This window comes from Mustela nivalis (assembly GCF_964662115.1).
Source record: "Mustela nivalis genome assembly, chromosome: 17".
NCBI classification, from domain to species: domain Eukaryota; kingdom Metazoa; phylum Chordata; class Mammalia; order Carnivora; family Mustelidae; genus Mustela; species Mustela nivalis.
The window spans coordinates 33138682-33159931 of NC_139036.1; positions in this window are offsets into that span (position 1 = coordinate 33138682).

A 21250-nucleotide genomic window follows, 5' to 3' on the forward strand; every position below is an offset into this window, starting at 1 on the left:
GGGAGTTTTGTTTTGTCTCAAATCTTGCTCTTCTCTCCTACTTGCCAAGAGATTCTGGTTTAACTGGTTGGGCCTGAGGTGTTTAACAGTTTTAACATATTAATAGCTTTCCAGATGATTTTAATATGGCCAGATTTAAGAACCACTGGTCCATAGCATCCTAGTTCAGTATCCACAGGTCTGAGGATCTGCCTCATTATTATGATTAAGAATCACCAATAAAGAAAATCATTGGCTGGATTTATAAACATGCTGGGATGCATGCACATTCTTCATTATAGCCTTATTGTGGCTTGGCTATTTATACATCAACATGCAGATCCAACTGAGTTGTCCAACATTTATAGAATGGGACATGTTGTAGGGAGTGGCACATGGTAGGCAAGGATTGGTCATGATGGGCCTTATCTGCCATCATTAAGGGTATGCATTTTAATCTATAGGCAATGGAGAACGATTGAAGGGGAGAAAGATGTAGACTTGTCATGTATCATCTTAAAAAAATGCAAGTCATCGTGACTGATCATCTGTTCATAAACACCAATCGCATCTCTCCTGAGCCAAACCATACTGAAGGGATTCAGGCAAGAGATAATCTATTTAAGAAAATGCAAACCATCCATTTATCCATTTATTCACTGAATAAACACTTATTGAACACCTACTATGTACTAAGCACTAGGGATACAGAAGGATTTCTCAACGATGGCACTATTGACCTTTTAGACAGTCAGGATATTGGGGGCAGGGAGGGGGCAGCTGTCCTGTGCACTGCAGGATGTTTGACAGCATCCTTGTCCTCTATACACCAGATGCCAATAGCACCTTCTACCCTCTACCATGCTTAGCCCAAGCTGTTACAACTGAAATAAGCACTGGCCTACAGAGATGAATAAAGCATAAATCCTGTCCCTAAGGAGTTTATAATCTAATCTGGCAAAGAAAAATATGGGCATAAAAAAGCATAATTAAGGGTAAAAGTATCATACAAACTGTTAAGAGAGCTAATATAGAAGGAAACAGTATCCCCATTTATGTTAAGCAAGAAAGCCTTCATGGAGCAGAAGAGGCTTTTGAACAGGCCTTTAAAGATGTTCTGGATGCATGAAGGTGAACTGGAAAAGCCGACACTCAGAAGAACCCCTCAGCTCCACAGTCCCATATAAGGCACTCTTTTTGTGTAAGTCACCATATGAGTATAAGCTGCTTTGGATCCCACTAATTGGACCAGGGTGGGCACCTAATCAATGTACAGGTTGACTAGTGAACCATAAGGTGGCTTGCCAGAAATGCTCTGATTGTGGGCTTTCCATAAGATTTTAACTTTTCTCATCCATTTTTCACCCAGCTTGATTTTAAGGTGGTATGCATAAGTATGAGTATTTAATGTTCAGGTCTCGTTTTGATTGGTTGATACTTGGATTGCACAGGTCATTACATATCATGAATATACTCCTGAACTCTCCACCCAAGGACATCATTCAGATTGTATTCTATGGGAATGGTGCCCTTAGAGTAGTGAAAGTCCCCCTGCTTCTACCCCGTCTCTCTCAGCAGTGTGTGAGGTGGATTAGAGGAGTGAAAGCCCGACATTTCTCCACCAGACAAGTCTCTTGTCTCTTGTTCTCTTGACCTCCAACCTGCCTAACCCTGTGATGGGTGCTTGTACCCTCTGTCTCTGTTTGCATCAGTAGAGTGAGTTAGTTCAGAGAGGGTAGTGGGAGAGCCCACAGCATTTCCATGAATAAAATGGACATTTCAATCTCTGCTTCTCCTTGTGTATATTCTTTAAAACCTAAAAGACCAGGGGCAAGTAATTAGATGCTTTGCACTGTGCTCATGTTCAGATTGGGTCTCCATGGAGCCATGTAGCAGCTTTAGAGTCGGCAACGTGGGACAAGGGATAGGTCACATAGGAGGAGCTCCAGATTCCTGACTGTCACTCATTCCCTTGACCTGGAATAGTTCAGCTATCTAACTATCTATCCATCATCTATCTGTCTCCTGAGTAAGGTGTAATTTGGAATAAATAAAATAAGAATTCCTACTGTTTAAAAAGAGTTTCAAAAGTGCTGATGTAATGGTTTGTTTGTATGGCCTCAACTTCTCATTCTGTCATCAAGACTAATCTTCTAAGAGCCAGGCTGCCTGGGCTCTGATCCCAGCTCTGTCACCTCTTGTGATGTGATTTGGGGTAAGTGTAACCTCTCTGTGCCTCATCCTTCATCTCTAGAGTGGAGGTCACAGTGTTAGCCTCATGGGATTTTTGTTAGGGTTCAATGCAGGCATATGTTTAAGGCATTCAGGAGGGTGCCTGGCATGTTGGGAGCGTCATGCCGGTGGAAACCCTGATATAGCACCATTTCCCAAGAGCAGGGGGTCTCCCTTTTCTTTTAAATTCCTCCTCTGTTGGCTGCTTATGTCTGGATTTCTCTTCTTGGGAGAACTAAAAAATACCTTTCAATTGTCAATGTTTTTCTTTCTGAGAGTGGTGATGCCTTATTCCTTGCCTGTCATGCACACCTGCTGTAGGGATTCATTAGGCCCTTTCCCAAGATCAAATCTTGGTGGGTGAGGGAGGAGTCCCAGGAAGAAGAGAAGGGGGCTCCAAAGTCAAATTTCTATTTCTCCCACTTTTCCCAAGTGATAATTTCAAGTCCCCCAGCTTAGAAACTTGTTCTTTTCTCTCCATCCTTTTGGTCATTCATATCACCAAATTGCAGATGGCCTTAGTATGGCTCTAATAGCCACCTCTGCCTTCCCATTGGTCTTTCAGCAGCCACGTGCAGGTCCTCATCATCTCCCTTTTGGAGAGAGGTGCTCATCAGGCTCCCCACTGGGTTACTTAAATTTGGGCTTATCCTTCTCTAAACCATGATGGACACCACCGACAGGTTCTATGACTGGTTGTTCTCTCAAACTGTGCTCAAGAATCAGACAATCCACACTTTGTTGCCTGGCTTAAAATCCTCACAGTTGGGCTCATTTATTCAACATAATTTCTGACCCCAGACTTATGAATCCTATTCTGTATTCTGACTCCCAGGTGGCTCACATGCACATTATTACAGTTTGAGAAGCACTGCCCTGGGGTATTTAGAGATCATTACAGGGAAGACTTGGCTTTTAATACTCCCTTCATTGCTCTCCAGCATGTGACATTATGTGAATAATGACTTATTCCTCCCGAGTCTCAGCTTCCTTACCTGTATAGTGGGAAGGACATATCTGTACTCATTGTTTTTGACTTCTTGGACATAAAAAATGGAATTTGAATGTGTAGATACTCTGAAAACTGGAAAGGGCCCTGGAAATGGAAGCTCTCCAGTCAACTTACTATATGTGGCTGGGGAGGGGACAATGACCTTCCTCCTGGCTATTACTTGTGAGTTTAACTTTACCACTGTATTCTTTCTTTCCAGCTCTGAGTGAACTCTACCGTGTGTGAAGATGTGAACAAGTCAGCAGATGATGCATTTATTTTTGAACACGTTAATTTCTTTATCAGCTCTATTTATTTTCTGAGGGCATCGCTGTATTACATTAATGCTTCAAGTTGTTAACAATACCACCTGGCACTGCAGGCATCACTTATATTCACAGCGCAAAAGCCCAGGGGGTAGCATGGAAATTGCCATCCAAACCCCAATGCTGGATTCCCTCTTTGGCATGCTTTCCACCTCCTCTTGGGAGAGAAGGGCCACCATTCCCTCCTGTTTTCAAAGCTTTCTATTTATGATAGGGTTTGGCTTCTCTGAAATTTATTTTGTTTTTCTCTAGTGGATTTTGAAGTCTTGGGGGAGCAGAGATCCTTAATAATTTCTTTCTTATCTCTGTTTCCTCAAGGCTTAGCACATAGTAGGAATGCAAGAAATACCTGTGTAATTTGCATGGTGGAGGAAAATACGAAACCTATTATTTTATCCTTATTCACTCATTTGCTCTCAGCATCAGCGGAACTTTCAGGTAAGCCATCGTTGCCAGTTTAGATTAGATCTTGTGCTCCCATAAGCTTTCATAGTACACTTCAAAATACTCATCACTCATATATGCATGCATCTTCAGTGAATGTCTCTCCTGACAGCTCGTGAACTCTCTGATAGCAGGGATTGTCACTTACTCCTCCCCATATCCTCAAAGGCCCAGAACAATATCACATACTAAGTGTTCAATAAATATCTTTAGAATTAATATGAGTGGTTTGACATAGATTCCAATCTCTGAAGATTTCTATTGCAATATTGTGATTTCTAAGACATACATATTTGGGGAGGAGAGGCAAAATAGCAGAGGTGTACCAGACTGGAATGAAATCAGGTCACAGGAGTTCAGCTCGATAGTTATCAAACCATTCCAAACACCTACAAACCCAACTGGAAATCAAAGAGAAGAAGAACAGCAATTCTAGGAACAGAAAATCGACCACTTTCTGAAAGGTAGGACGTGTGGAGAAGTGAATCCGAAGCAACGGGGAGATAGACTGTGGGGGAAGGGGCTGGCTCCTGGCAAGCGGCAGTGCACAAAATCAGAACTTTTAGAAGTCTGCTCCACTGAGGGACATAGTTCCAGAGATTAAGCAGGGGTGGAGCCTTTGCAGGGACAGTGTGGTCTCAGGATCCGCGGGGCCACTGAAAGATCAGGGGTGTCTGAGTGTGTCAGAACTCTCAGGTATCAGAGCTGGGAAGCTGACTACAGAGATGGAGCTGAGGAGTGAGCTCTCAGTTCAGGGTTACCTTAAACCATGATCCGTGGCACAGTTGGGGCACTGCTCTTTGAGCAGGGAACCCACAAGGGGCAGATCCAGGAGGCTCACCTTCCTCCTCTGGAGGCAGGAATCTGCTGAGTTTGGAGACTCCAAACAGAGCTGTGTGCCAGAGACAGAAATGCTCTATCACAGGCCGGGTGAGCCCAGAGCATAGCCGGAGACCAGGGAGATGGGAGGGATTGACCCCTTTTCTCTGAGGGTGCACTGAGGAGTGGGGCCTCAGCTCTTGGCTCCTCAGGGCTGGAGACTGGGAGGATGCCATTTTCATTTCCGTCCTCCACAGCTCTACAGAAAGTGTTCAGAGAACAAAAGCTACTGAGAGTGAACCCAAGCAGATTACTCAGCCTGGCCCCTGGCAAGGGCAGTGCAATTCTGCCTTGGGCGAAGACATTTGAGAATCACTACAACAGGCCCCTCCCCCAAAAGATCAGCAAGAACATCCAGCCAAGACCAAGCTCACTGATCAAGGAGAAGAACAGAACTCCAGAGATAGGGGAAAACAATGCATGGAATTCATGGCTTTCTCCCCATGCTCCTTTAGTCTTACAAAGTTAAATTAAATTTTTAAAATTTGGGTTTTTTTCTTATTCTAATTTTTTAAACTTTTCCTCTTTCCTCTTTTAAGATTTTTAAACTAGTTTATCTTAACAATACATTTCTTTAAAAAATCTTTTTAAACCTTCATTATTATAATCATATTTTATCCTTCATTGTATTAACCTTATTTTTTGTATACATACAGGGTTTTTTTTTCCCCTAAAAAATTTTGGGATACAATTTCTTCTAATAGATCAAAATATACCCTAAATATAGCACAGGGCTTTGTTCTAGTCTCCAGCTTGAGCACATTCTGCTCTCCCGCCCCACTGTTTTTTTCTTCCTTCTTTTTTCCAACCAACTGATCTTATCAATTCCTTTTGTACAATTAAAAAAAAAATTTCATCTTTACAGTCATATTCCATCTCTTCATTGTGTTTACCCTTACTTTTGTATATATATATATGTTTTCCTTTCTTTAAAAATTTGGGAGGTGGTTTCTTCTAAGAGACCAAAATCAAGTAGGTGGCTCTGTTCTATTCACCAGTCTAATATATATGTATATATATATATATATTTTTTTTTTTTTTTCCTTAAAAAAATTTTTTATCCCTTTCTTCTCCCCCCAGTTTGGGGGTCTCTTCTGATTTGGTTAGTGTACATTTTTCTGGGGTCTTTTTGACCCTTTTGGTATTTTATTCTCTCATTCATATATTCTTATCTGGATAAAATGACAAAGCAGAAAAACTCAACACCAAAAAAAAAAAAAAAAAAAAAAAAAAAAAAAAAGAGAGAGAGAGAGAACAAGAGGCAGTCCTGATGGCTAGAGACCTAATACAGACATTGGTAATATGTCAGATCTAGAGTTCAGAATGATGATTCTTAAGGTGCTAGCTGGGCTTGAAAAAGGCATGGATATTAGAGAAATGCTGTCTAGAGAAATAAAAGAACTAAAATCTAACCAAACTGAAATTTTAAAAAAAGGAATTAATGAGGTGCAATCAAGAACAGAGGCTCTTACTGCTAGGATAAATGAGACAGAAGAGACAATTAGTGATATAGAAGACTAAATGACAAGGAATAAGGAAGCTGAGCAATAGAGAGACAAACAACTACTGGACCATGAGGGGAGAATTTGAGAGATAAGTGATACCATAAGATGAAACAATATTAGAATAATTGGGATTCTAGGAGAAGAAAAAAGAGGGGGGGGCAGAAGGTATATCAGAGCAAATTATAATAGAGAATTTCCCTAACATGGCAAAGGGAACAAGCATCAAAATACAGGAGAAACAGAGAACCCCCCTCAAAAATCAATAAAAATAGGTCCACACCCCGGCATCTAATAGTAACACTTACTAGTTTTAGTGACAAAGAGAAAATCCTGAAAGCAGCTTGGGACAAGAAGTCTGTAACATCCAATGTTATTAGATTGGCAGCAGACTTATCCGCAGAGACCTGGCAGGTCAGAAAGAACTGGCATGATATATTCAGAGCACTAAATGAGAAAAATATGCAGCCAAGAATACTATATCCAGCTAGGCTATCATTGAAAATAGAAGGAGAGATAAAAAGCTTCCAGGACAGACAATTATAAACTTCCAAAATTGAACCAGGAAGAAATTGACAACCTGAATAGATCAATATCTAGTAACGAGATTGAAGCAGTGATCAAAAACCTCCCAAAAAACAAGAGCCCAGGACCTGATGGATTCCCTGGGGGATTCTACCAAACTTTCAAAAAGAAATAATACCTATTCTCCTGAAGCTGTTTCAAAAAAATTGAAGCAGAAGGAAAACTTCCAGACTCTTTTTATGAAGCCAGCATTACCCTGATTCCCAAAACAGGCAAAGACCCCACCAAAAAGGAGAATTTCAGACCAATATCCCTGATGAAAATGGATGCTAAGATTCTCAACAAGATCCTAGCAAATAGGATCCATTAGCACATTAAAAAGACTTTCCACCAAAGGGGCACCTGGGTGGCTCAGTGGGTTAAAGTCTCTGCCTTCAGCTCAGGTCGTGATCTTGGGGTCCTGAGGTCGAGCCCCACATTGGGCTCTCTGCTCAGCAGGGAGCCTCCTTCCCCATCTCTCTCTCTCTGCCTGGGTCTCTGCCTACTTGTGATGTCTGTATGTCAAATAAATAAATAAAATCTTTCTTAAAAAAATTATCCACATAACAAATAGCATGGAGAACATGGGGAGATAGAGAGGAGAAGAGAGTTGGGGGAAATTGGAAGGGGAGGTGAACCATGAGAGACTATGGACTCTGAAAAACAATCTGAGGGTTTTGAAGGGGCGGGGGGGTGGGAGGTCTGGGTACCAGGTGGTGGGTATTATAGAGGGCATGGATTGCATGGAGCACTGGGTGTGGTGCAAAAATAATGAATACTGCTATGCTGAAAATAAAAAATAAATTAAAAAAAATTATCCACCATGACCAGGTGGGATTCATCCCTGGGTTTCAAGGATGCTTCAATATTTGCAAATCAATCAATGTGATAGAATAAATCAATAAGAGAAAAGAGAGGAACCACATGGTCCTCTCAATTGATGCAGAAAAAGCATTTGACAAAATCCAGCATCTGTTCCTGATTAAAATGCTTCAAAGTATAGGCATAGAGGGAACATTCCTGAACTTCATAAAATCTATCCATGAAAAACCCACAGCAAATATCATCCTCAATGGGAAAAAGCTCACAACCTTCCTGTTGAGATCAGGAACACAACAAGGATGCCCACTCTCACCATTCTTGTTCAACATAGTATTAGAAGTCCTAGCAAGAGCAATCAGACAACAAAGAGAAATAAAAGGTATCCAAATTGGCAATGAAGAAGTCAAATTCTCTCTCTTCACAGATGACATGATACTTTATATGTAAAACCCAAAAGATTCCACCCCCAAACTACTAGAACTCATACAGCAATTCAGTAATGTAGCACAATACAAAGTCAATGTACAGAAATCAGTTGCTTTCTTATATACTAACAATGAAAACACAGAAAGGGAAATTAGAGAATCAATTCCATTTACTATAGCACCAAGAACCATAAGATACCTGGGAATAAACCTAACCAAAGAGGTAAAGGATCTGTACTCAAGGAACTATAGAACACTCATGAAAGAAATCAAAGAAGACACAAAAAGATGGAAGACCATTCCATCCTCATGGATTGGAAGAATAAACATTGTTAAAATGTCTATACTACCTAGAGCAATCTATACTTTTAATGCCATCCCTATAAAAACTCCACCAGTATTTTTCAAAGACCTGGAGCAAACAATCCTAAAATTTGTATGGAATCAGAAGAGATGCTGAATTGCTAAGGAAATGTTGAAAAAGAAAAAACAAAACTGGCAGCATCACATTGCCTGATTTCAAGCTTTACTACAAAGCTGTGATCATCAAGACAGCATGGCACTGGCATAAAAACAGACACATAGACCAGTAGAACAGAGTAGAGAGCCCAGATATGGACCTTCAACTCTATGGTCAAATAATCTTCGATAAAGCAGGAAAAAAATATACATTGGAAAAAAGACAGTCACTTCAATAAATGGTGCTGGGAAAATTGGACAGCTATATGTAGAAGAATGAAACTCGACCATTCTCTTACACCATACACAAAGATAAACTTGAAATGGATAAAAGACCTCAACGTGAGGCACGAATCCATCAGAATCAAAGAAGAGAACATAGGCAGTAACCTCTTTGATATCAGCCACAGCAACTTCTTCCAAGATATGCCTCCAAAGGCAAAGGAAACAAAAACAAATATGAAAAATTTGGGGGACTTCATCAAGACCAAAAGCTTCTGCACAGCAAAGGAAAGTCAACAAACTAAAGAGGCAACTCATGGAATGGGAGAAGCTATTTGCAAATGACAGTACAGACAAAAGGCTGATACCCCAGTCACTGAAATGGACAGATCATCCAAGCAAAAGATCAACAAGGAAATAAAGGCTTCAAATGACACACTGGACAAGATGGACAGCACAGGTACATTCAGAACACTCCATCTGAAAACAAAAGAATACACATTCTTCTCTAATGCATTATCCAGAATAGATCACATCCTGGGTCACAAAACAGGTTTCAACTGGTACCAAAAGATTGGGATCATTCCCTGCATATTTTCAGACCACAATGCTCTGAAGCTAGAACTCAATCAAGAGCAAAGTTGGAAAGAACTCAAATACATGGAGACCAAGGAGCATCCTACTAAAGAATGAATGGGTCAACCAGGAAATTAAAGAAGGTTTGAAAAAAATTCATGGAAACAAATAATAGGGAAAACAAAACTGTTCAGATCTGTGGGGCACAGCAAAGGCAGTCCTGAGAGGAAAGTACATAGCCATACAAGCCTTTCTCAAGAAACAAGAAAGGTCTCAAGTACACAACTTGACCCTATACCTAAAGGAGCTGGAGAAAGAACAGCAAAGAAAGCCTAAACCTAGCAGGAGAAGAGAAGTCCTAAAGATCAGAGCAGAAATCAATGAAATATAAACAAAAACAAACAAACAAAAAAATGGTAGAACAAATCAATGAAACTAGGAGCTGGCTCTTTGCAAGAATTGATAAGACTGATAAACCCTTGGCCAGACTTATCAAAAGGGAAAGAGAAAGGACCCAAATAAATAAAATCATGAACGATAGAGGAGAGATCACAACCAACACCAAATAAATACAAACAATTATAAGAACATACTACGAGCAACTATACACCAGCAAATTTGACAATCTGGAAGAAATGGATGTAGTCTTAGAAACATATAAACTACCAAAACTGAACCAGGAAGAAACAGAAAACCTGAATAGACTCATAACCAGTAAGGAGATTGAAGCAATCATCAAAAATCTCCCAACAAAGAGCCCAGGGCCAGAGGGCTTCCCAGGGGAATTCTACCAAACATCTAAAGAAGAATTAATACCTATTCTCGTGAAATTGTTCCAAAAATAGAAATGGAAGGAAAACTTCAAAACTCATTTTATGAGGCCAGCATGACCTTGATCCCAAAACCAGACAAAGATCCCATCAAAAAAGACAATTATAGACCAATATCTTTGATGAACACAGATGCAAAAATTCTCACCAAAATACTAGCCAATAGGATTCAACAGTACATTAAAAGGATTATTCACCACGACCAAGTGAGATTTATTCCTGGGCTGCAAGTTTGGTTCAACATCCACAAAACAATCAATGTTATACAATAATTAATAAAATTATTTTTATTAAATTATAATTTAATAAAATTGTAATTTTATAATTATAAAAGGAACAAGAACCATATGATCCTATCAATAGATGCTGAAAAATCATCTGACAAAGTACAGCATCCTTTCTTGATCAAAAGTGTAGGAACAAAGGGTACATTCCTCAATATCATCAAAGCCATCTATGAAAAACCCACAGTATCATTCTCAATGGGGAAAAACTGAGAGCTTTTCTGCTAAGATCAGGAACACGGCAGGGAAGTCCACCATCATCACTGCTATTCAACTTAGTACTAGAAGTCCTCGGCTCAGCAATCAGACAACAAAAAGAAATTAAAGGCATCCAAATTGGCAAAGTAGAAGTCAAACTCTCATTCTTTGCAGATGATATGATGCTTTATGTGGAAAACCCAAAAGACTCCACTCCAAATCTGCTAGAACTTGTACAGGAATTCAGTAAAGTGTCAGGATATAAAATCAATGCACAGAAATCAGTTGCATTTTTATACACCAACAACAAGACAGAAGAGAGAGAAATTAAGGAGTTAATCCCATTTACAATGCACCCTAAACCATAAGATACCTAGGAATAAACCTAACAAAGAGACAAAGAATCTGTACTAAGAAAACTATAAAGTACTCATGAAAGAAATTGAGGAAGACACAAAGAAATGGAAAAACATTCATGCTCATGGATTGGAAGAACAAATATTGTGGAAATGTCTATGCTACCTAAAGCAATCTACACATTTAATGCAATCCCTATCAATTTTTCTCAAAGAAATGGAACAAATAATCCTAAAATTCATATGGAAATAGAAAAGGCCCCAAATAGCCAGAGGAATGTTGAAAAAGAAAGCTAAAGTTGGTGGTATCCCAATTCCTGACTTCAAGATCTATTATAAAGCCATCATCAAGACAGTATGGGACTGGCACAAAAACAGACAACATAGATCAATGGAACAGAATAGAGAGCCCAGAAATAGACCCTCAACTAATATTTAACAAAGCAGGAGAAAATGTCCAAAGGAAAAAAGTTTCTTCAACAAACAGTGTTGGGAAAATTGGACAGCCACATGCAGAAAAATGAAACTGGACCACTTTCCCTTTTACACCACACACAAAAATAGACTCAAAATGATGGAAAGACCTCAGTGTGATATAGGAATCCATCAAAATCCTTGAGGAGAATATAGGCAGCAACTTCTCAACCTCAGCCACAGCAACTTCTTCCTAGAAACCTCACCAAAGGCAAGGGAAGCAAGGGCAAAAATGAACTATTGGGACTTCATCAAGATCAAAAGCTTTTGCACAGCAAAGGAAACAGTCAACAAAACCGAAGACAACCAAGAGAATGGGAGAAGATATTTGCATACGACATATTAGATGAAGGGCTAGCATCCAAAATCTATAAGGAACTTATCAAACTCAACACCCAAAGAACAAATAATCCAGTCAAGAAATGGGCAGAGGACATGAACAGACATTTCTGCAAAGAAGACATCCTGATGGCCAGCAGACACATGAAAAAATGCTCCATATCACTCTACATCAGGGAAATACAAATCAAAACCACAATGTAATACCACCTCACACCCGTCAAAATGGCTAAAATTAACAAGTCAGAAAACAATAGATGTTGGAGAGGATGTTGGTGGGAATGCAAGCTAGTGCAACCACTCTGGAAAACAGCATAGATGTTCCTCAAAAAGTTGAAAATAGAGCTACTCTATGACTCAACAATCACACTACTGTGTATTTACCCTAAAGATACAAATGTAATGATCTGAAGGGGCACGTGCACCCGAGTGTTTATAGCAGCAATGTTCACAATAGCCAAACTATGGCAAGAACCCCAGATGTCCATCCACAGATGAATGGCTAAAGAAGATGTGATATATATAATGGAATACTATGCAACCATCAAAAGAAATGAAATCTTGCCATTTGCAATGATGTGGATGGAACTAGAAGGTATTATGCTGAGGGAAATAAGTCAATCAGAGAAAGACAGTTACCATATGATCTCCCTAATATGAGGAATTTGAAAGGCAGAGTGGGGGCTTTGGGGGCTAGAGAAGGAAAAAATGAAACAAGATGGGATCAGGAGGAAGACAAACCACAAGAGACTCTTAATCTCACAAAACAAACTGAGGGTTGCCTGGGGATGGTAGGGTATCAGATGGGGGTTGGGTTATGGCCACTGGGGAGTGCTCTGTGAAATGTGTAGGCCTGATGACTCACAGACATGTATCCCTGGGGCCAATAATACATTACATATTAATAAATATAATTAATAAAAAATAGATACAAAGTTGGTCATCTGAATAACCAAATATATATCTATTTTCTTGGCTGTTCTAATGTAGTAAGTAAAATGTTTCTCTGAGTTCTATGAGCCGCTCTAGCAAATTAATCAAACCCGAGGAGGGGGTTTTGGGAACATTTGATTTACAGCTAGTTGATCAGAAGCACAGATAATGACCTGAGCAGATGACTGACATCTAGAGTGTGAGGGGGATGTGGGACAGGGGCAGTTTTGTGGGACTGAGCCCTCAACCTGTGGAATCTGGTGCTATTTCTGGGTAGAGAGTGTTAGAATTGAGTTGGATTAGAAAACACCCAAGTGGTTTCCAGAGAACTACTTGGTGCTGTCTGGGAAAGCTTGCCCCACTTTCCACATTGGAATTGGGTCTAGAGCCCTAATTTACCTACATTTGCTGCTCCTTTCCACAACTAATTTCCCAGTTGGAAACTGGGCCAATTTCTTCCCAGTTTAAGAAGTTTTCCTATCAGTCACCCCCCGCCCCCATTGGCCAACTGCCTGGAGAGAAGGAAAGTAACATTAATGAATGTCTATTTGAAAAATATGTGACAAGTGTTAGTATCTCTACTTTTCTAGTGACAAAAAATGATGCCCAGAGGGTAAGTGCCATGACCAGGTCCCAGAGCTACTAAAAGGCAGGATTTCAACCCACATCTAACTGAATTTATAGTCATTCTTTTCACAGAATGACATCTGTCTGTGTAGGGGATGGAAGATTCTTACATATTTTCTCTCTGGCATCTGTTCTTCAAGGCCGCAACTTTGTCTGAATAGGGCCACAGAACTAACTGGTCAAAGTTGGAGAAGAGTGATATTCTGCATTTAACTCCTTGTATAGATTTATTTTAACATGAGTCACTTTGTAACTCAACCAACACTCTTCCACACCAAGCAATCTCTTTCCAACTGGGGCATGTAACTTGACCGTGGTTCATTCCATCTTTCTCAGATCTAGGGCAGTGATGGCCGGCTTGATTCTTGTAGATGCTTGCTGGTGATCCTTTTATTGGTGGTAGGAATTGCATTAAGTTCAAAGTAAGTTCTGAGGCAAGTGTGTTTGGATTGTCAAAAAATATGTATGTCCCTCTCTCCCAGCCTAGAACCTGTTAGGCTTCATAAAGTCTAAGGAAGAAATGGTCATCAGTATAATTATTGTTTGGCTATAGACCCATCAATAACCATTATTTAAACATACATATTCTCATAACTTATACTTCATCTACTACTTAGTGTTGTACTTGATTTTTTGAAGCCTTCTTTCAATATCCATTCACCAAATACGTTTTCAATGCCCACCTTGCACCAGGCTCTTTATGAGGTACTGAGAATGACAGGGAGAGAAATCATGGGTCCTGGCCTCAAGTATAATTCATTCCTACAAAGAGTGCTCACATCTGCCTGATGGACTCAAGGGAGGTTTTCCAGAGGAGGAGGCTTTGATGGAGATTGGATAGAGGGCATGAACATGTCTGGAGGCAGTCAGGTGGTAACTGGGAAGAGGATGTTGTATGGTTATGGTAAGGTCACGGTACTTAAGAACAAACATAAAAAAACAACAAATTCTATAGTCCAATCATTTCTGCCCATGAACTACTATTCAATGGCTTTGAGAAAAAAAAGGATCCTTTTTTTAAAAGAAGAGAAAAGGAGCATCTGAAAACATTCAAGGTCACAGTTGTGCTCTGAGCATCTTCTAATTGGTTTTTCCTGTCCTTATGTGGTCATTTTGATGGAAAAGAACTCTGCATTTCAATTGCCAAAAAAGAGCCATCAGGCTAAGCAAAGAGAGAAGCCCTTCATGGGGTCTTTTAAAATCCGGTGTGGCTGCAGTGCTCTTGATGGAGACAAATGGGACAATCTGGTAACTGACAGTGGAGTGGCAACTGTGATAAAGGGCCCTTCTGTTAATGGCAGTGTCCTCTCCAACCAAGCCACAGGGTGCTCTAGATAAACGCATGTGCTTTCCGGCCCTGTGCAAAATTTTTTCTCTTGAGAGAGAGAAACAATTTCATCATACAGCTAAGGGGACTTGGGTCAAAGTTATACTGGGGGCTCTGGTTACACTGGATGACTAGATGGGCAGCTTATTTTAAATGGTGCTTCACCATATAACTCATTCATCATTGTCTCATAACCCAGAAAGCATCGAAACTCTTTTTAGAAAAATGCAACCCAGAATGGTTGAGCAATTTACCCAAAGTCACACAGCTGATTAGCACCAGGTCTCTATTAATCCAGCACTGACCTTATAATTAAGTACTGACCAGCCTTATTCAACATAAGTTATTTCATTAGTAATCATATACTGAATGCTTCCGGTATACTAAACACCTCATTAAGTCATGGGTTATTCTCAATGGAGAGGCAGCGTCTAGTTGTGAATCGATGCTCATTGCTTTTGGGTCTTGAGCTAATTGCATAATCTCTCTAATCTTTCTAATCTTTTTAATTTTCTCATAATAATCTCAATTTTCCCATCGGCAAAATGGAGGAATAATAGTTCCTGTTGCAAAGACCTCGTGAAGGTTAAATGAGGTAATGCACGTAGAGATCAACATGATGTCTGGGTGACTTAATACTGGGGTCACTGTGATTTAATCCTTCTGGGCTCTTCCGCCAGAGCAAAAAAATCTTTAATGATTATTTCTGACTGCCCTAAAAGTGGTTATGGAAGGTTTATTTTCTTTGTGCTGCTTCCATTCTAAGCTCCTCTAAATCCCCGACTGACAACTCTGGAGGGCCAAAGCTTATCTCCTTCTCAGCCATCCCCTTCTCTAGATAGCTCCTTCCTCCTCTTCCAGGTTCTTGGCAGCCTCCAGGGGAGGCCACGTTCAGATGCGTTTTCTCAATACATCCTCATACCCTTGGTGGGGAGCTTTGTCAATGGTATGTCCCCATTTCCTGAATCCATTCTGAGAGGAATAGGGGCCAGGCCCCAGTGGCATATCATCCATCTCTGAGCCCAGCCAGGTTTGGGTTGGCTCACATGATATGGGATTTGTCTAGTCTCAGACATTCTACAAAAGGGTTCCATAGAGCTCTGGACTTAAAAAACAACAACAACAACAAAACAAGCTCCACATAATAAGCATTGCTGCCACTCAGCCCTTTTGGCAAGAATCAAGGGCAGAGCACAGTTCAGCATACACTTGTGCATACTCTTAACAACATAACTGAGTTTTCCTGGTTCCTATGGAAGCTCCATCACCTCTAATGTAATGAGTCATCTTCTCAGCAAGGTTTTTGCACGTGCATGAACACCCTGCTTCTCTGATCTCCTTTTGCAAATCATCCTCCCTGAGAGTGAGCATGTAACCTACTTTTGTGCACACCTAGTTGGAGGGAATGCTGGCCATCCCGGTGTGCATTAATGATGGCAATACGTTCCTTAGGGAGGCAGCGGAGGTCTGGAACGGATTTGCGGAATACTCTATCTGCATAAGGCAGCGCTCATCCGTCAGTGAACTCCTTAGCCCCACGGTTGAGAGGCTCATTTCAACGGCTACCTTTTGTGGTTTCTTTGTCCCTTTTAATTTGAGGAATGAGCTTTTAATTTTGGATCTCATAAGGAAATTTTAAGATTTTTTTTTTTTATTAATTTATTTGACAGAGAGAAAGATCACAAGTAGGCGGAGAATCAGGCAGAGAGAGAGGAGGAAGCAGGCTCCCGCTGAGCAAAGAGCCCGATGCGGGGCTCGATCCCAGGACACTGAGATCATGACCTGAGCCGAAGGCAGTGGCTTAATCCACTGAGCCACCCAGGCGCCCCTCATAAGGAAATTTTAGAGGATCTTGTCTTACTCTTTTTGTCATCTGGGAAAACGAGGATGTAGCTTTCAAGTGGGGCAGGAGGAATGACTGCAGAAAAAGAGATTTTTTTTTTTTTTTGGTTGATGGGGGGACACTTACATCACATTCATTTGCCATTTTAAACTTCGTGACAACTGGTCCTCAGAGAGGTTAACTGATCGGCTAGGTTAGTCTCCCTCCAAAGACCATGCGCTACAACACAGATAAAATGATTTCATCATTTTATTACCTCTTCTCCAAGTCAGGAGTTCATTTTTTTTTTTTTTAATCCTCAAATTAACCTTCCCTTCACACTTCTTTGTGTGTCCTTTTGATGTAAACATCATGCATCTTTTAGGATCTGGGACACAGCATATTTTTTCCCATTTGAATTCCAGTAAGGATATATTTTCCTTATATACTTGGCTTTTTTCCAACACTACATGGTTTGATTTACTAAACAAAACCACCCAAGTTCCTTCTAATTTGGTTTGTGTTGTAAGTATTAATATACAGTGGAACAATTAATTCTTAAAATCTCTTTTCCCTGTTGATGTCAGCTTGAAATATAGCTAGAACCTTCCTTTCCACATACTGTTTTTATCCTGAAAACCCCGATGCATGGCATTCAGTATCTAAAGGCATTTGTCCAAAACTACTTCTTTAATTCATATTTTTGGTCATAAATTCATTTATGTTTTCGTGTCAGCAATAATTTGAGAGGCGCTTATAAATATGTACTTGTACAATAGCAACAGGACCTCTGTTTCATGGAGAATGTGTGCAATGGGGTTGGCTTACGTAATTTTCAGTTTGGGAAGCTGCAAATTGTTGTCCAGAGCTGGGGCTCAGGATTCATGGGTGGAGACAGCAGATGACAAAGCAGTCTGAACGATAGGATGTTTCACCCCGAAGTATGATTTTTGCTGTGGAGTTTTTGTATAGGTGCTTGGTAAGATTAAGAAAATTCCTTTCTACCTAGGGCTTGTTGAGATTTTAAAATCATAGAATGGAGATGACTTCTGTTAAATGCTTTTTCTCCATTAAGATGAAAATGTGATAATTAGCCCTTATTTGGCTCATGTGGTGACTTAATTGTCCAAGCTTTTCAATATCAGACCAATCTTGCTTTCTCAGAATAAATCTCTCTTGCTCATCATACATTAAACCTTTTCAAACATTTCTGTAGTTTATTTCCCATTATGTTTATGATTTTTTGCATCTTTGTGACTGAGGTGATCCTGTCCTGTTCACTTCTTGTAATCTCCATGTCAGATTTTGGCATAACGATTTTGTTGGCCTCATAAAGTAAGTTTGGGAGTTTTCCATTTGATGATGTTCTCTGAAACAGTTTGTATATAATTGGCTGTCTTCTTTAAACGTTGGTAAAATACACTAGTCAAGCCATTTGGCACTGAGTTTTCTTTGTGGAAAGTTTAAAATTATGTTTTCAATTTCTTTGATGTTAGAGGATGATTCATATATTCCATTTTTCCCATGTTAGTTTTAATAAATTATATTTTTAATGTTAATTTTTCTACTTTATCAAAGTTTAAAATTTAATGGCCTAAATTGTTTATAATATCATCTTACCTTTTTTAGTAGCTATAAGATCTGTAATGATTTTTCCTTTTTTCTTACCTAACATGGGTTATTTTTCTTCTGTTTTTCTCTTGATTAGTCTTGCTAGATAGTTACTTTTATTATTAGATAGTCAATTTTATTACTCTTCAAAAGATCAACTTTGGTCTTTGCTGATTTTATTATAAGTTTGTTCTCCCCTTCCTTAATTTCTGCTTCTACTATTCTTCTCCTATTCCATTTTCTTTGGAAATTGCTCTTCTATTTCTAATTTCTTAAGAAGATTGCATGGCTCATCACTTTTTGTCTTTCTATTTTTATAATACATACATTTAAAGGTAGAGATTTCCTGTAAGATGCATCCTATAAGTATTTTTATACACTCTTTTCTTGATCTTTTACTTTAAAATATTTTCTAATTTTGATTTTGGGGCACCTGGGTGGCTCAGATGGCTAAGCATCTGCCTTTGGCTCAGGTCATGATCTCCAGGTCCTGGGATTGAGTCCTGCCTCAGGCTCCCTGCCAGGGAGCCTGCCTCTCCCTTTCCCTCTGCCTCTCTCCCTGCTCATGCTCTCTCTCTGTATCTCTCTGTCTCAAATGAATAAATAAGCGTATCATGCTTAGCGAAATAAGTCAAGCAGAGAAAGACAACTATCATATGATCTCCCTGATATGAGGAAGTGGTGATGCAACATGGGGGCTTAAGTGGGTAGGAGAAGAATAAATGAAACAAGATGGGATTGGGAGGGAGACAAACCATAAGTGACTCTTAATCTCACAAAACAAACTGAGGGTTGCTGGGGGGAGGGGGTTTGGGAGAAGGGGGTGGGGTTATGGACATTGGGGAGGGTATGTGCTTTGGTGAGTGCTGTGAAGTGTGTAAACCTGGCGATTCACAGACTTGTACCCCTGGAGATAAAAATATATGTTTATAAAAAAATAAAAAATTAAAAAAAAATCTTTATAAATAAGTAAATACTTAAATATTTATAAATACATATTTCTTTTGAACAATGAGTTATATAGAAGGATACAGAGAAAGAGGAACCCTCTTACACTGTTAGTGGGAATGCAAGTTGGTGCAGCCACTTTGGAAAACAGTGTGGAGATTCCTTAAGAAGTTAAAAATAGAGCTTCCCTATGACCCTGCCATTGCACTACTGGGTATTTACCCCAAAGATACAGATGTAGTGAAAAGAAGGGCCATCTGTACCCCAATGTTTATAGCAGCAATGGCCACGGTCGCCAAACTGTGGAAAGAACCAAGATGCCCTTCAACGGATGAATGGATAAGGAAGATGTGGTCCATATATACAATGGAGTATTATGCCTCCATCGGAAAGGATGAATACCCAACTTTTGTATCAACATGGATGGGACTAGAAGAGATTATGCTAAGTAAAATAAGTCAAGCAGAGAAGAGTCAATTATCATATGGTTTCACTTATTTGTGGAGCATAAGAAATAACATGGAGGACATGGGGAGATGGAGAGGAGAGGGGAGTTGGGGGAAATTGGAAGGGGAGGTGAATCATGAGAGACTATGGACTCTGAAAAACAATCTGAGGGTTTTAAAGGGGCAGAGGATGGGAGGTTGGGTGAGCCTGGTGGCGGGTATTATGGAGGGCACATACTGCATGGAGCACTGGGTGTGGAACATAAACAATAAATTCTGGTACACTAAAAAGAAATTAAAAATAAATAAATAAATAAGCCGTTTTAAAAAAAATATTGATTTCTTCTTTTGAACAATGAGTTATTTAGAAGGGCATCCCTTAATTTTCAAACACATGGGAATTTGTAGTTTTTTTGGTCATTCATTCTTAGCTTAATTGCACTATGGTCTAAAAATATATTCTGTATGATTTCATTTCTTTGACATTGGTTAAGACTTGTTTTATGAACAATGATACAGTTAACTTTTAACCACTTCATATGTATTTGGAAAGAATGTGTATACAACAATATTGAGTAGAATGTCCATAAGCTGTAAGTAGATTATCTTTACCAATGTGTTGTTTAGATGTCCATATCTTCACTGATAGTTTTTGACTACTTATACTGTTACTGAAAGAAGTAAGATTAAAAACTCCTAAGATATTAGACTAGTCTATTTCTCCTTTTAGTTCTATCAGTTGTTGCTTTATATATATATCTGGTCCATAGAAATGTGTAACTACCACATCTACCTAGCAAATGAAAGCCTTTTTTTTATTATGAAGTTTATTATTTTATTTTTATTTTTTAAAGATTTTATTTTTATTTATTTGACAGACAGAGACACAGTGAGAGAGGGAATACAAGCAGAGGGAGTGGGGGAGGGAGAAGCAGGCTTCCTGATGAGAGGAGCACCAGATGCAGGGCTCAATCCCAGGACCCAATGACTGAGCCGCCCAGGCACCATCAAGTCATGATCTCTAAGTGCTGGGATCCAGCCCCATATTATGCTGCTCTGCAGGGAGTCTGCTTCTCCCCCACACTCTCCCTCTGTACTCTCCCTCTCCCTCTCTCAAATAAGTAAAATCTTAAACAACAACAACAAAACACCTGGGTGTCTCAGTGGGTTAAGCCTCTGCCTTCCACTCAGGTCATGATCTCACGGTTTTGGGATTGAGCCCCGCACCAGGAATCTGCTTCCCTCTCACTCTCTGCATGTCTCTCGGCCTACTTGTGATCTCTCTTTGTCAAACAAATAAATAAAATCTTTAAAAAAAGAAAAACACTATTGAGGTACATGTACCCCTTCAAATTAGTATTTTTGTATTCCTTACATAAATAGCTAGCAGTGCAATTGCTGAATTGTAGGGTAGATCTATTTTTAACTTCTTGAGGACTTTCCATATTGTTTTCCAGAGTGGCTGCATCAGTTTGCTTTCCCAGCAGTGCAAGAGGGTTCCCCTTTCTTTGCATCCTCACCTACCCCTGTTGTTTGTGTTGTGGGTTTTATAGTCTGACAGGTGTGAGATGGTATCTCATTGAGGTTTTTGATTTGTATTTCCCTGATGATGAATGATGCTGAGTATCTTTTCA